Genomic DNA, 13,401 nt, shown 5'->3' on the forward strand with positions numbered 1-13,401 from the left:
AGTCTCATCTGATCAGAGTACCTTCTTCCATATATTTTTGGGGAGTCTCCCACATGTCTTTTGGTGAGCACCAAATGTGTTTGCTTATTTTTTTCTTTAAGCAATGGCTTTTGTTCTGGACACTCTTCCATAAAGCCCAGCTCTGTGGAGTGTACGGCTTAAAATGGTCCTATGGACAGATACTCCAATCTCCGCTGTGGAGCTTTGCAGCTCCTTCAGGGTTGTCTTTGGTCTCTTTGTTGCCTCTCTGATTTAATGCACTCATTGCCTGGTCCGTGAATTTTGGTGGGCAGCCCTCTCTTGGCAGGTTTGTTGTGGTGCCATATTCTTTACATTTTTTAATCATGGATTTAATGGTGCTCCATGGGATGTTCAACGTTTTTGTTATTTTTTTATAACCCAACCCTAATCTGTACTTCTCCACAACTCCCTGACTTGTTTGGTGTGCTCCTTGGTTTTCATGGTGCCGCTTGTTTGGTGGTGCCTCTTGCTTAGTGGTGTTGCTCTGGGGACTTTCAGAACAGGTGTATATTTACTGAGATCATGTGACAGATCATGTGACACTTAAATAAAGTCCAGCCGTGTGCAATCTAACTGATTATGTGACTTCTGAAGGTACTTGGTTGCACCAGATCTTATTGAGGGGTTTCCAAGCAAAAGGTGAACACATATGCACGCACCACTTTTCAGTTTATATTTTTTACATTTTTCTTTGAAACAAGGTATTTTTACCATTTCACTTCACCGATTTGGACTATTTTGTGTATGTCCATTTTAGGAAATTCAATTAAAAATCCATTTAAATTACAGGTTGTAATGCAACAAAATAGGAAAAACACCAAGGGGGATGAATACTTTTGCAAGGCACTGTAGTTCCACCAGCAAAATTGGGATGAAGTGGAATAATAAAAAAGGATGAGAAATAACAGTAACCCAGCCTACTGTTCTTGCTGACAAGCACACTAATTATTATATATACAGTGCCTTCTAAAGGTATTCGTACCCCTTGATTTATTCCACATTTTGTTGTGTTACAGCCTGAATAGAAAAGGTATTAAATATATTTTCTCACCCATCTACACACAATACCCGGCCACCCTAATCTGGTGGTCCCAGCGCGCACGACCCACGTGGAGTTCCAGGTCTCCGGTAGCCTCTGGAACTGCCGATCTGCGGCCAACAAGGCAGAGTTCATCTCAGCCTATGCCTCCCTCCAGTCCCTCGACTTCTTGGCACTGACGGAAACATGGATCACCACAGATAACACTGCTACTCCTACTGCTCTCTCCTCGTCCGCCCACGTGTTCTCGCACACCCCGAGAGCTTCTGGTCAGCGGGGTGGTGGCACCGGGATCCTCATCTCTCCCAAGTGGTCATTCTCTCTTTCTCCCCTTACCCATCTGTCTATCGCCTCCTTTGAATTCCATGCTGTCACAGTTACCAGCCCTTTCAAGCTTAACATCCTTATCATTTATCGCCCTCCAGGTTCCCTCGGAGAGTTCATCAATGAGCTTGATGCCTTGATAAGCTCCTTTCCTGAGGACGGCTCACCTCTCACAGTTCTGGGCGACTTTAACCTCCCCACGTCTACCTTTGACTCATTCCTCTCTGCCTTCTTCTTTCCACTCCTCTCCTCTTTTGACCTCACCCTCTCACCTCCCCCCCTACTCACAAGGCAGGCAATACGCTCGACCTCATCTTTACTAGATGCTGTTCTTCCACTAACCCCATTGCAACTCCCCTCCAAGTCTCCGACCACTACCTTGTATCCTTTTCCCTCTCGCTCTCATCCAACACTTCCCACACTGCCCCTACTCGGATGGTATCTCGCCGTCCCAACCTTCGCTCTCTCTCCCCCGCTACTCTCTCCTCTTCCATCCTATCATCTCTTCCCTCTGCTCAAACCTTCTCCAACCTATCTCCTGATTCTGCCTCCTCAACCCTCCTCTCCTCCCTTTCTGCATCCTTTGACTCTCTATGTCCCCTATCCTCCAGGCCTGCTCGGTCCTCCCCTCCCGCTCCGTGGCTCGACGACTCATTGCGAGCTCACAGAACAAGGCTCCGGGCAGCCGAGCGGAAATGGAGGAAAACTCGCCTCCCTGCGGACCTGGCATCCTTTCACTCCCTCCTCTCTACATTTTCCTCCTCTGTCTCTGCTGCTAAAGCCACTTTCTACCACTCTAAATTCCAAGCATCTGCCTCTAACCCTAGGAAGCTCTTTGCCACCTTCTCCTCCCTCCTGAATCCTCCTCCCCTCCCCCCCTCCTCCCTCTCTGCAGATGACTTCGTCAACCATTTTGAAATGAAGGTCGACGACATCCGATCCTCGTTTGCTAAGTCAAACGACACCGCTGGTTCTGCTCACACTGCCCTACCCTGTGCTCTGACCTCTTTCTCCCTCTCTCTCCAGATGAAATCTCGCGTCTTGTGACGGCCGGCCGCCCAACAACCTGCCCGCTTGACCCTATCCCCTCCTCTCTTCTCCAGACCATTTCCGGAGACCTTCTCCCTTACCTCACCTCGCTCATCAACTCATCCCTGACCGCTGGCTACGTCCCTTCCGTCCTCAAGAGAGCGAGAGTTGCACCCCTTCTGAAAAAACCTACACTCGATCCCTCCGATGTCAACAACTACAGACCAGTATCCCTTCTTTCTTTTCTCTCCAAAACTCTTGAACGTGCCGTCCTTGGCCAGCTCTACCGCTATCTCTCTCAGAATGACCTTCTTGATCCAAATCAGTCAGGTTTCAAGACTAGTCATTCAACTGAGACTGCTCTTCTCTGCATCACGGAGGCGCTCCGCACTGCTAAAGCTAACTCTCTCTCCTCTGCTCTCATCCTTCTAGACCTATCGGCTGCCTTCGATACTGTGAACCATCAGATCCTCCTCTCCACCCTCTCCGAGTTGGGCATCTCCGGCGCGGCCCACGCTTGGATTGCGTCCTACCTGACAGGTCGCTCCTACCAGGTGGCGTGGCGAGAATCTGTCTCCTCACCACGCGCTCTCACCACTGGTGTCCCCCAGGGCTCTGTTCTAGGCCCTCTCCTATTCTCGCTATACACCAAGTCACTTGGCTCTGTCATAACCTCACATGGTCTCTCCTATCATTGCTATGCAGACGACACACAATTAATCTTCTCCTTTCCCCCTTCTGATGACCAGGTGGCGAATCGCATCTCTGCATGTCTGGCAGACATATCAGTGTGGATGACGGATCACCACCTCAAGCTGAACCTCGGCAAGACGGAGCTGCTCTTCCTCCCGGGGAAGGACTGCCCGTTCCATGATCTCGCCGTCACGGTTGACAACTCCATTGTGTCCTCCTCCCAGAGCGCTAAGAACCTTGGCGTGATCCTGGACAACACCCTGTCGTTCTCAACTAACATCAAGGCGGTGGCCCGTTCCTGTAGGTTCATGCTCTACAACATCCGCAGAGTACGACCCTGCCTCACACAGGAAGCGGCGCAGGTCCTAATCCAGGCACTTGTCATCTCCCGTCTGGATTACTGCAACTCGCTGTTGGCTGGGCTCCCTGCCTGTGCCATTAAACCCCTACAACTCATCCAGAACGCCGCAGCCCGTCTGGTGTTCAATCTTCCCAAGTTCTCTCACGTCACCCCGCTCCTCCGCTCTCTCCACTGGCTTCCAGTTGAAGCTCGCATCCGCTACAAGACCATGGTGCTTGCCTACGGAGCTGTGAGGGGAATGGCACCTCAGTACCTCCAGGCTCTGATCAGGCCCTACACCCAAACAAGGGCACTGCGTTCATCCACCTCTGGCCTGCTCGCCTCCCTACCACTGAGGAAGTACAGTTCCCGCTCAGCCCAGTCAAACCTGTTCGCTGCTCTGGCCCCCCAATGGTGGAACAAACTCCCTCACGACGCCAGGACAGCGGAGTCAATCACCACCTTCCGGAGACACCTGAAACCCCACCTCTTTAAGGAATACCTAGGATAGGATAAGTAATCCTTCTCACCCCCCCCTAAAAGATTTAGATGCACTATTGTAAAGTGGCTGTTCCACTGGATGTCATAAGGTGAATGCACCAATTTGTAAGTCGCTCTGGATAAGAGCGTCTGCTAAATGACTTAAATGTAATGTAAATGTAATACCCCATACTAACAAAGTGAAAATATGTTTTTAGACATTTTTACAAATGTATTGAACATGAAATACAGAATGATCTAATTTACATAAGTATTCAAACCCATGATTTCGATACCTGTATTGTGCAACATTTGCCATTATTATTTTCATAAAACTCAGTCATATTGGTTGTTGATCATTGCTACACAACCATTTCCAGGTCTTACCATAGTATTTTCAAGTAGATTTTAGTCAAACTGTAACTTCACCACTCAGGAAAATTCACTGTCTTCTTGGTAAGCAACTCCAGGGTAGCTGTTTCAAGTTATTGTCATGCTGAAAGGTGAATTCATCTCCCAGTGTCTGGTGGAAAGCAGACTGAACCCGATTCTCCTCTAGGATTTTGCCTTTGCTTAGCTCCATCCCGTTTCTCTTTTATCCTGAAAAACGTCCCAGTCTTTAATGATTACAAGCCTACCCCTAACATGATGCAGTCACCACTATGTTTGAAAATATGGAGAGTGGTATTCAGAAATATGTTGCGTTGGATTTGCCCAAACACAACACTTTGTATTCAGGATAAAAAGTAAATTGCTTTGCCAAATTTGTTGCAGTATTACTTTAGTGCTTTTTTGCAAACAGGATGCATGTTTTGAAATATTTTTTTATTCTGTACAGGCTTCCTTCTTTTCCCTCTGTCCGTTAGGTTAGTATTGTGGAGTAACAGCAATGTAGTTGATCCATCCTCATTTTCTCCTATCACAGCCATGTTTTAAAGTCACCATTGACCTCATGGTGAAATCCCTGAGCGTTTTCCCTCCTCCCCAGCAACTGAGTTAGGAAGGACGCCTGTATCTTTGGAGTGACTGGGTGTATTGACACACCATCCAAATTGTAATGAATAATTTCACCATGCTCAAAAGGATAATCAATGTCTGCTTTTTATGTTTACCCATCTACTAATAGGTGCCCTTTGTCGAGGCATTGGAAAACCTCCCTGGTCTATGTGGTTGAATCTGTGTTTGAAATTCATTGCTCAATTGAGGGACCTTACAGTGTGTACAGAGATGAGGAAGACATTCAAAATCATGTTAAACACTATTATTGCACACATAGTGAGTCCATGCAAATTAACCACATTATTTAGGCTTGCCATAAAAGGGGATGAATACTTCTTGACTCATGACATTTCAGCTTTTAATTCATTTGTAAACATTTCGAAAAACAATTACACTTTCACATTATGGGGTATTGTATGCAGGCCACAATCCATTTTATATTCAGGCTTTAACACAACAAAATGTGGAAAAAGTCAAGGGGCGTGAATAATCTGTGTGTGTGTGTATATATACAGTTGAAGTCGGAAGTTAACGTACACCTTAGCAAAATACATTCAAACTCAGTTTTTCACAATTCCAATGTAATCCAAGTAAAAATTCCTTATCTTAGGATCACCACTTTATTTTAATGTAAAATGTCAGAATAATAGTGGAGAGAATGATTTATTTCAGATTTGATTTCTTTCATCACATTCCCAGTGGGTCAGAAGTTTACATACACTCAATAAGTACTTGGTATTATTGCCTTTATATTGTTGAACTTGGGTGAAACGTTTTGGGTAGACTTCCACAAGCTTGGCACAATAAGTTGGGTGAATTTTGGCCCATTCCTCCTGACAGAGATGGTGAAACTGAGTCAGGTTTGTAGGCCTCCTTGCTCACACGCTTTTTCAGTTCTGCCCACACATTTTCAATAGGATTGAGGTCAGGGCTTTGTGATGGCCACTCCAATAACTTGACTTTGTTGTCCTTAAGCCATTTTGCCACAACTTTGGAAGTATGCTTGGGGTCATTACCCATTTGGAAGACCCATTTGCGACCAAGCTTTAACTTCCTGACTGATGTCTTGAGATGTTGCTTCAATATAGCCACATAATTTTCCTCTCTCATGATGCCATCTATTTTGTGAAGTGCACCAGTCCCTCCTGCAGCAAAGCACCCCAACAACATGATGCTGCTTAAAATCCAAATATAATTTATATTATTCAAAGTAGCCACCCTTTGCATTGATGACAGCATTCATGAGGAATGCTTTTCCAACAGTCTTGTTGGAGTTCTCACATATGATGAGCACTTGTTGGCTGCTTTTCCTTCACTTTGCGGGCCAACTCATCCCATACCATCTCAATTGTATTGAGGTCGGGTGATTGTGGAGGCCAGGTCATCTGATGCAGCACTCCATCACTCTCCTTCTTGGTAAAATAGCCCTAACACAGCCTGGGTGTGTGTTGGGTCATTGTCCTGTTGAAAAACAAATGATAGTCCCACTAAGCATAAATCAGATGGCATATCGCTGCAGAATGCTGTGGTAGCTATGCTGGTTAAGTGTGCCTTGAATTCTAAATAAATAACCAACAGCTTCACCAGCAAAGCACCATCACACCTCCTCAAAGGACAAATTTCCACCGGTCTGATGTCCATTGCTCGTGTTTCTTGGCCCAAGCAAGTCTCTTCTTCTTTTGGTGTCCTTTAGTATTGGTTTCTTTGCAGCAATTTGACCATGAAGGCCTGATTCATGGAGTCTTCTCTGAACAGTTGTTGAGCTGTGTCTGTTACTTTAACTTTGTGAAGCATTTACTTGGGCTGCCATTTCTGAGGCTGGTAACTCTAATAAATATATCCTCTGCAGCAGAGGTAACTCTGGGTCTTCCTTTCCTGTGGCGGTCCTCATGACACCCGATGAACTCCGCATGTGGCTCCCACCGTAAAGCATGCTTATCTAATCAAGATATACAGCGCCTTCAGGAAGTATTCAGACCTCGACATTTTCCACATTTTGTTGTTACAGCCTTAGCAATCTACACACAATACCCCATAATGACAAAGCGTAAACAGGTTTTTAGATTTTTTTTGCAAATGTATTCAAAATTAAAAAACATTAATACCTTATTTACATAAGTATTCTGACCCTTTGCTATGAGACTGGAATTTGAGCTCAGGTGCATCCTGTTTCCATTAAATCATCCTTGAGAAGATCAATTGATTGGACATGATTTGGAAAGGTACACAACTGTCTATATAAAAAGGTCCCACAGTTGACAGTGCATGTCAGAGCAAAAACCAAGCCATGAGGTCGAAGGAATTGTCCGTAGAGCTCATAGACCAGATTGTGTCCAGGCACAGATCTGGGAAAGGGTACCAAGAAATGTCTGCAGCATTGAAGGTCCCTAAAAACACAGTGGCTTCCATCATTCTTAAATGGAAGAAGTTTAGAACCACCAAGACTCTTCCTAACTGAGCAATCGGCGGAGAAGGGCCTTGGTCAGAGAGGTGACGAAGAACCCATTGGTCACTCTGACAGAGCTCCAGAGTTCCTCTGTGGAGATGGGAGAACCTTCCAGAAGGACAACTATCTCCGGAGCACTCCACCAATCAAATCTTTATGATAGAGTGGCCAGACGGAAGCCACTCGTCAGTAAAAGGCACATGACAGCCTGTTTGGAGTTTGCCAAAGGCACCTAAAGGACTCTCAGACCATGAGAAACAAGATTATATGGTCTGATGAAACCAAGATTGAACTCTTTGGCCTGCAAGACAAGCGTCTGGAGGAAACATGGCACACTCCCTATGGTGAAGCATGGTGGTGGCAGCATCATGCTGTGGGGATATTTTTCAGCGGCTGGGAGACTAGTCAGGGAAAGATTAACGGAGCAAAGTACAGAGAGATCCTTGATTGAAAACTTGCTCCAGAGTGCTCAGTCTGGGGTGAATGTTCACCTTCCAGCAGGACAATGACCCTTAGCACACTGTCAAGACAACACAGGAGTGGCTTCGGGACAAGTCTCAATGTCCTTGAGTGGCCCGGGCCAGAGCCCGGACTTGAATCCGATTTAACATCTCTGGAGAAACCTGAAAATAGCTGAGCAGTGACACTCCGCATCCAACCTGACAGAGCTTGAGAGGATCTGCAGAGAAGAATGGGAGAAACTCCCCAAATACAGGTGTGCCAATCTTGTAGCGTCATACCCAAGAAGACTCAAGGCTGTAATCGCTGCCAAAGGTGCAGGGTCTGAATACTTATGTAAATGTCATACTTCAAATATGCAAACATTTCTAAAAACCTACTTTTGCTTTGTCATTATGGGGTAGTGTGTGTAGATTGATAAAGGGAAAAAACAATTGAATCCATTTTAGAATAAGGCTGTTACGTAACAAAATGTGGAAAAGGTCAGGGGGTATGAATACTTTCCGAATGCACTGTAGATACACACACATATACAGTAGCTCTGGTGAAATATGTTTTGAATGGTTTAGGTTAGAGACACACAGTTTTTAGTAAAGTAATGGTATGAGTCAAATCTATGCTCAGTTTTTCCCCATGGCATAGTGTCTACACTTGACTTCTGCTATCGGAGTATGACGATTGCATTGAAAAGACTGTTCGAGACGCACAAAAGTCGCTTTGTGGTCTGATTGTGTTCAGATCTGGCTGACCACCTCAGGTGGTGGTCATGCCTTATTCCTGGATGCAATAAGGCTACCGAAAGCGCATCCAGTGGGCGACGTTGTCGGCACTCCTCCCACAAGTCTCCAGAAAACTTGTGTTTTGGGACCTAGAGGAACCTTTTCCATTATAATGTTGGAGAAATATGTTCCTAACTTGTGAGGAACGTGTTTGGTGGCCTCATAAAATGCTAGCTAGTATTTAGAAACGAGTTATGCTAACCCGTTTGCAATGCCTTAAGCATTGCTTGCTAGCTACAGAGGTTAGCTGGCTTGTTAGCTACAATAGAGCTTCCGGCGCCGACAGAGATGGCCGCCTCGCTTCGCGTTCCTAGGAAACTATGCAGTTTTTTGTTTTTTTACGTGTTATTTCTTACATTAGTACCCCAGGTCATCTTAGGTTTCATTACATACAGTCGAGAAGAACTACTGAATATAAGATCAGCGTCAACTCACCATCAGTACAACCAAGAATATGTTTTCCGCGACGCGGATCCTGTGTTCTGCCTTATAAACAGGTCAACGGAATTGATTCCATGCAGCGACCCCAAAAAACGACTTCGTAAAAGAGGGAAACGTAGCGGTCTTCTGGTCAGACTCCGGACACGGGCACATCGTGCACCACTCCCTAGCATTCTTCTTGCCAATGTCCAGTCTCTTGACAACAAGGTTGATGAAATCCGAGCAAGGGTAGCATTCCAGAGGGACATCAGAGACTGTAACGTTCTCTGCTTCACGGAAACATGGCTCACCGGAGAGACGCAATCCGGGGCGGTGCATCCAACGGGTTTCTCCACGCATCGCGCCGACAGAAACAAACATCTTTCTGGTAAGAAGAGTGGCGGGGGCGTATGCCTCATGACTAACGAGACATGGTGTGATGAAAGAAACATACAGGAACTCAAATCCTTCTGTTCACCTGATTTAGAATTCCTCACAATCAAATGTAGACCGCATTATCTACCAAGAGAATTCTCTTCGATTATAATCACAGCCGTATATATATCCCCCCCCAAGCAGACACATCGATGGCTCGTTCACCTGATTTAGAATTCCTCACAATCAAATGTAGACCGCATTATCTACCAAGAGAATTCTCTTCGATTATAATCACAGCCGTATATATCCCACCCCAAGCAGACACATCGATGGCTCTGAACTAACTTTATTTAACTCTTTGCAAACTGGAAACCATTTATCCGGAGGCTGCATTCATTGTAGCTGGGGATTTTAACAAAGCTAATCTGAAAACAAGACTCCCTAAATTTTATCAGCATATCGATTGCGCAACCAGGGGTGGTAAAACCTTGGATCATTGTTACTCTAACTTCCGCGACGCATATAAGGCCCTGCCCCGCCCCCCTTTCGGAAAAGCTGACCACGACTCCATTTTGTTGATCCCTGCCTACAGACAGAAACTTAAACAAGAGGCTCCCACGCTGAGGTCTGTCCAATGCTGGTCCGACCAAGCTGACTCCACACTCCAAGACTGCTTCCATCACGTGGACTGGGACATGTTTCGTATTGCGTCAGATAAAAATATTGACGAATACGCTGATTCGGTGTGCGAGTTCATTAGAACGTGTGTTGAAGATGTCGTTCCCATAGCAACGATAAAAACATTCCCTAACCAGAAACCGTGGATTGATGGCAGCATTCGCGTGAAACTGAAAGCACTGCTTTTAATCAGGGCAAGGTGTCTGGTAACATGACCGAATACAAACAGTGCAGCTATTCCCTCCGCAAGGCTATTAAACAAGCTAAGCGTCAGTACAGAGACAAAGTAGAATCTCAATTCAACGGCTCAGACACAAGAGGCATGTGGCAGGGTCTACAGTCAATCACGGACTACAAGAAGAAACCCAGCCCAGTCACGGACCAGGATGTCTTGCTCCCAGGCAGACTAAATAACTTTTTTGCCCGCTTTGAGGACAATACAGTGCCACTGACACGGCCTGCAACGAAAACATGTGTTCTCTCCTTCACTGCAGCCGAGGTGAGTAAGACATTTAAACGTGTTAACGCTCGCAAGGCTGCAGGCCCAGACGGCATCCCCAGCCGCGCCCTCAGAGCATGCGCAGACCAGCTGGCCGGTGTGTTTACGGACATATTCAATCAATGCCTATACCAGTCTGCTGTTCCCACATGCTTCAAGAGAGCCACCATTGTTCCTGTTCCCAAGAAAGCTAAGGTAACCGAGCTAAACGACTACCGCCCCTTAGCACTCACTTCCGTCATCATGAAGTGCTTTGAGAGACTAGTCAAGGACCATATCACCTCCACCCTACCTGACACCCTAGACCCACTCAAATTTGCTTACCGCCTAAATAGGTCCACAGACGATGCAATCTCAACCACACTGCACACTGCCCTAACCCACCTGGACAAGAGGAATACCTATGTGAGAATGCTGTTCATCGACTACAGCTCGGCATTCAACACCATAGTACCCTCCAAGCTCGTCATCAAGCTCGAGACCCTGGGTCTCGACCCCGCCCTGTGCAACTGGGTACTGGACTTCCTGACGGGCCGTCCCCAGGTGGTGAGGGTAGGCAACAACATCTCCTCCCCGCTGATCCTCAACACGGGGGCCCCACAAGGGTGCGTTCTGAGCCCTCTCCTGTACTCCCTGTTGACCCACGACTGCGTGGCCACGCACGCCTCCAACTCAATCATCAAGTTTGCGGACGACACTTACAGTGGTAGGCTTGATTACCAACAACGACGAGACGGCCTACAGGGAGGAGGTGAGGGCCCTCAGAGTGTGGTGTCAGGAAAATAACCTCACACTCAACGTCAACAAAACTAAGGAGATGATTGTGGACTTCAGGAAACAGCAGAGGGAACACCCCCCTATCCACATCGATGGAACAGTAGTGGAGAGGGTAGCAAGTTTTAAGTTCCTCGGCATACACATCACAGACAAACTGAATTGGTCCACTCACACTGACAGTGTCGTGAAGAAGGCGCAGCAGCGCCTCTTCAACCTCAGGAGGCTGAAGAAATTTGGCTTGTCACCAAAAGCACTCACAAACTTCTACAGATGCACAATCGAGAGCATCCTGGCGGGCTGTATCACCACCTGGTACGGCAACTGCTCCGCCCTCAACCGTAAGGCTCTCCAGAGGGTAGTGAGGTCTGCACAACGCATCACCACCCGATGTTACAGGAAGGCCATAAAGATCATCAAGGACATCAACCACCCGAGCCACTGCCTGTTCACCCCGCTATCATCCAGAAGGCGAGGTCAGTACAGGTGCATCAAAGCTGGGACCGAGAGACTGAAAAACAGCTTCTATCTCAAGGCCATCAGACTGTTAAACAGCCACCACTAACATTGAGTGGCTGCTGCCAACACACTGACATTGACACTGACCCAACTCCAGCCACTTTAATAATGGGAATTGATGGGAAATGATGTAAATATATCACTAGCCACTTTAAACAATGCTACCTTATATGTTACTTACCCTACATTCTTCATCTCATATGCATACGTGTATACTGTACTCTATATCATCGACTGCATCCTTATGTAATACAAGTATCACTAGCCACTTTAACTATGCCACTTTGTTTACTTTGTCTACATACTCATCTCATATGTATATACTGTACTCGATACCATCTACTGTATGCTGCCCTGTACCATCACTCATTCATATATCCTTATGTACATATTCTTTATCCCCTTACACTGTGTATAAGACAGTAGTTTTGGAATTGTTAGATTACTTGTTGGTTATCACTGCATTGTCGGAAACTAGAAGCACAAGCATTTCACTACACTCGCATTAACATCTGCTAACCATGTGTATGTGACAAATACAATTTGATTTGATTTGATTTACTGTCATCAGACATAGGTTATCATGTTTTGCCTGTTCCACTACTTGTAGAATGTATACTGGCATTTGAATGTAGCACGGGAAAAGGGAATCTGGATACACAGTAGACATTTATACTGAACAAAAATATAAAACACAACAACTTCAAAGATTTTACGGAGTTAGTTCATATAAGGAAATCAGTCAATTGAAATTCATTCAGTTGGACCTAATCTATGAATTTTACATGGCTGGGCAGGACGCAGCCATGGGTGGGCCTGGGACGGCATAGACTCACCCACTTGGGAGCCAGGCCCAGCCACTCAGAATTAGTTTTTCCCCCACAAAGGGCTTTATTACAGACAGAAATACTCCAGTTTCATCAGCTGTCCGGGTGGCTGGTCTCAAATGATAGCGGAGATGAAGAAGCCGGATGTGGAGGTCCTTGGCTGGCGTGGTTACACATGGTCTGCGGTTGTGAGGTCGGTTGGACGTACTGCCAAATTCTCCAAAACGATGTTGGAGGTGACTATGGTAGAGAAATTAACATTAAATGATCTGGCAACAGCTCTGGTAGACATTCCTGCAGTCACCAGGCCAATTGCAAGTTCCCTCAACTTGAGACATCTGTGGCATCGTGTTGTAACACAAAACTGCACATTTTAGAGTAGATGTTTTATTGTCCCCAGCACAAGGTGCAGCTGTGTAATGATCATGCTGTTTAAATCAGCTTCTTGATATGCCACAACTGTCAGGCGGATGGATTATCTTGGCAAAGGAGAAAAGCTCACGAACAGGGATGTAAACAAATGTGTGCGCATAATTTGAGATAAGCTTTTTGAGCTTATCGAACATTTCTGGGATCTTTTATTTCAGCCCATGAAACATGAGACCAACACTTCACATGTTGCATTTATATTTTTGTTCAGTGTAAATGCAGGTGTATATAGAAGCATCACGCTTAGACACAGCCTAATGGGACCGCA

Source organism: Oncorhynchus keta, chromosome 35 (genome assembly GCF_023373465.1).
Source record: "Oncorhynchus keta strain PuntledgeMale-10-30-2019 chromosome 35, Oket_V2, whole genome shotgun sequence".
NCBI lineage: Eukaryota > Metazoa > Chordata > Actinopteri > Salmoniformes > Salmonidae > Oncorhynchus > Oncorhynchus keta.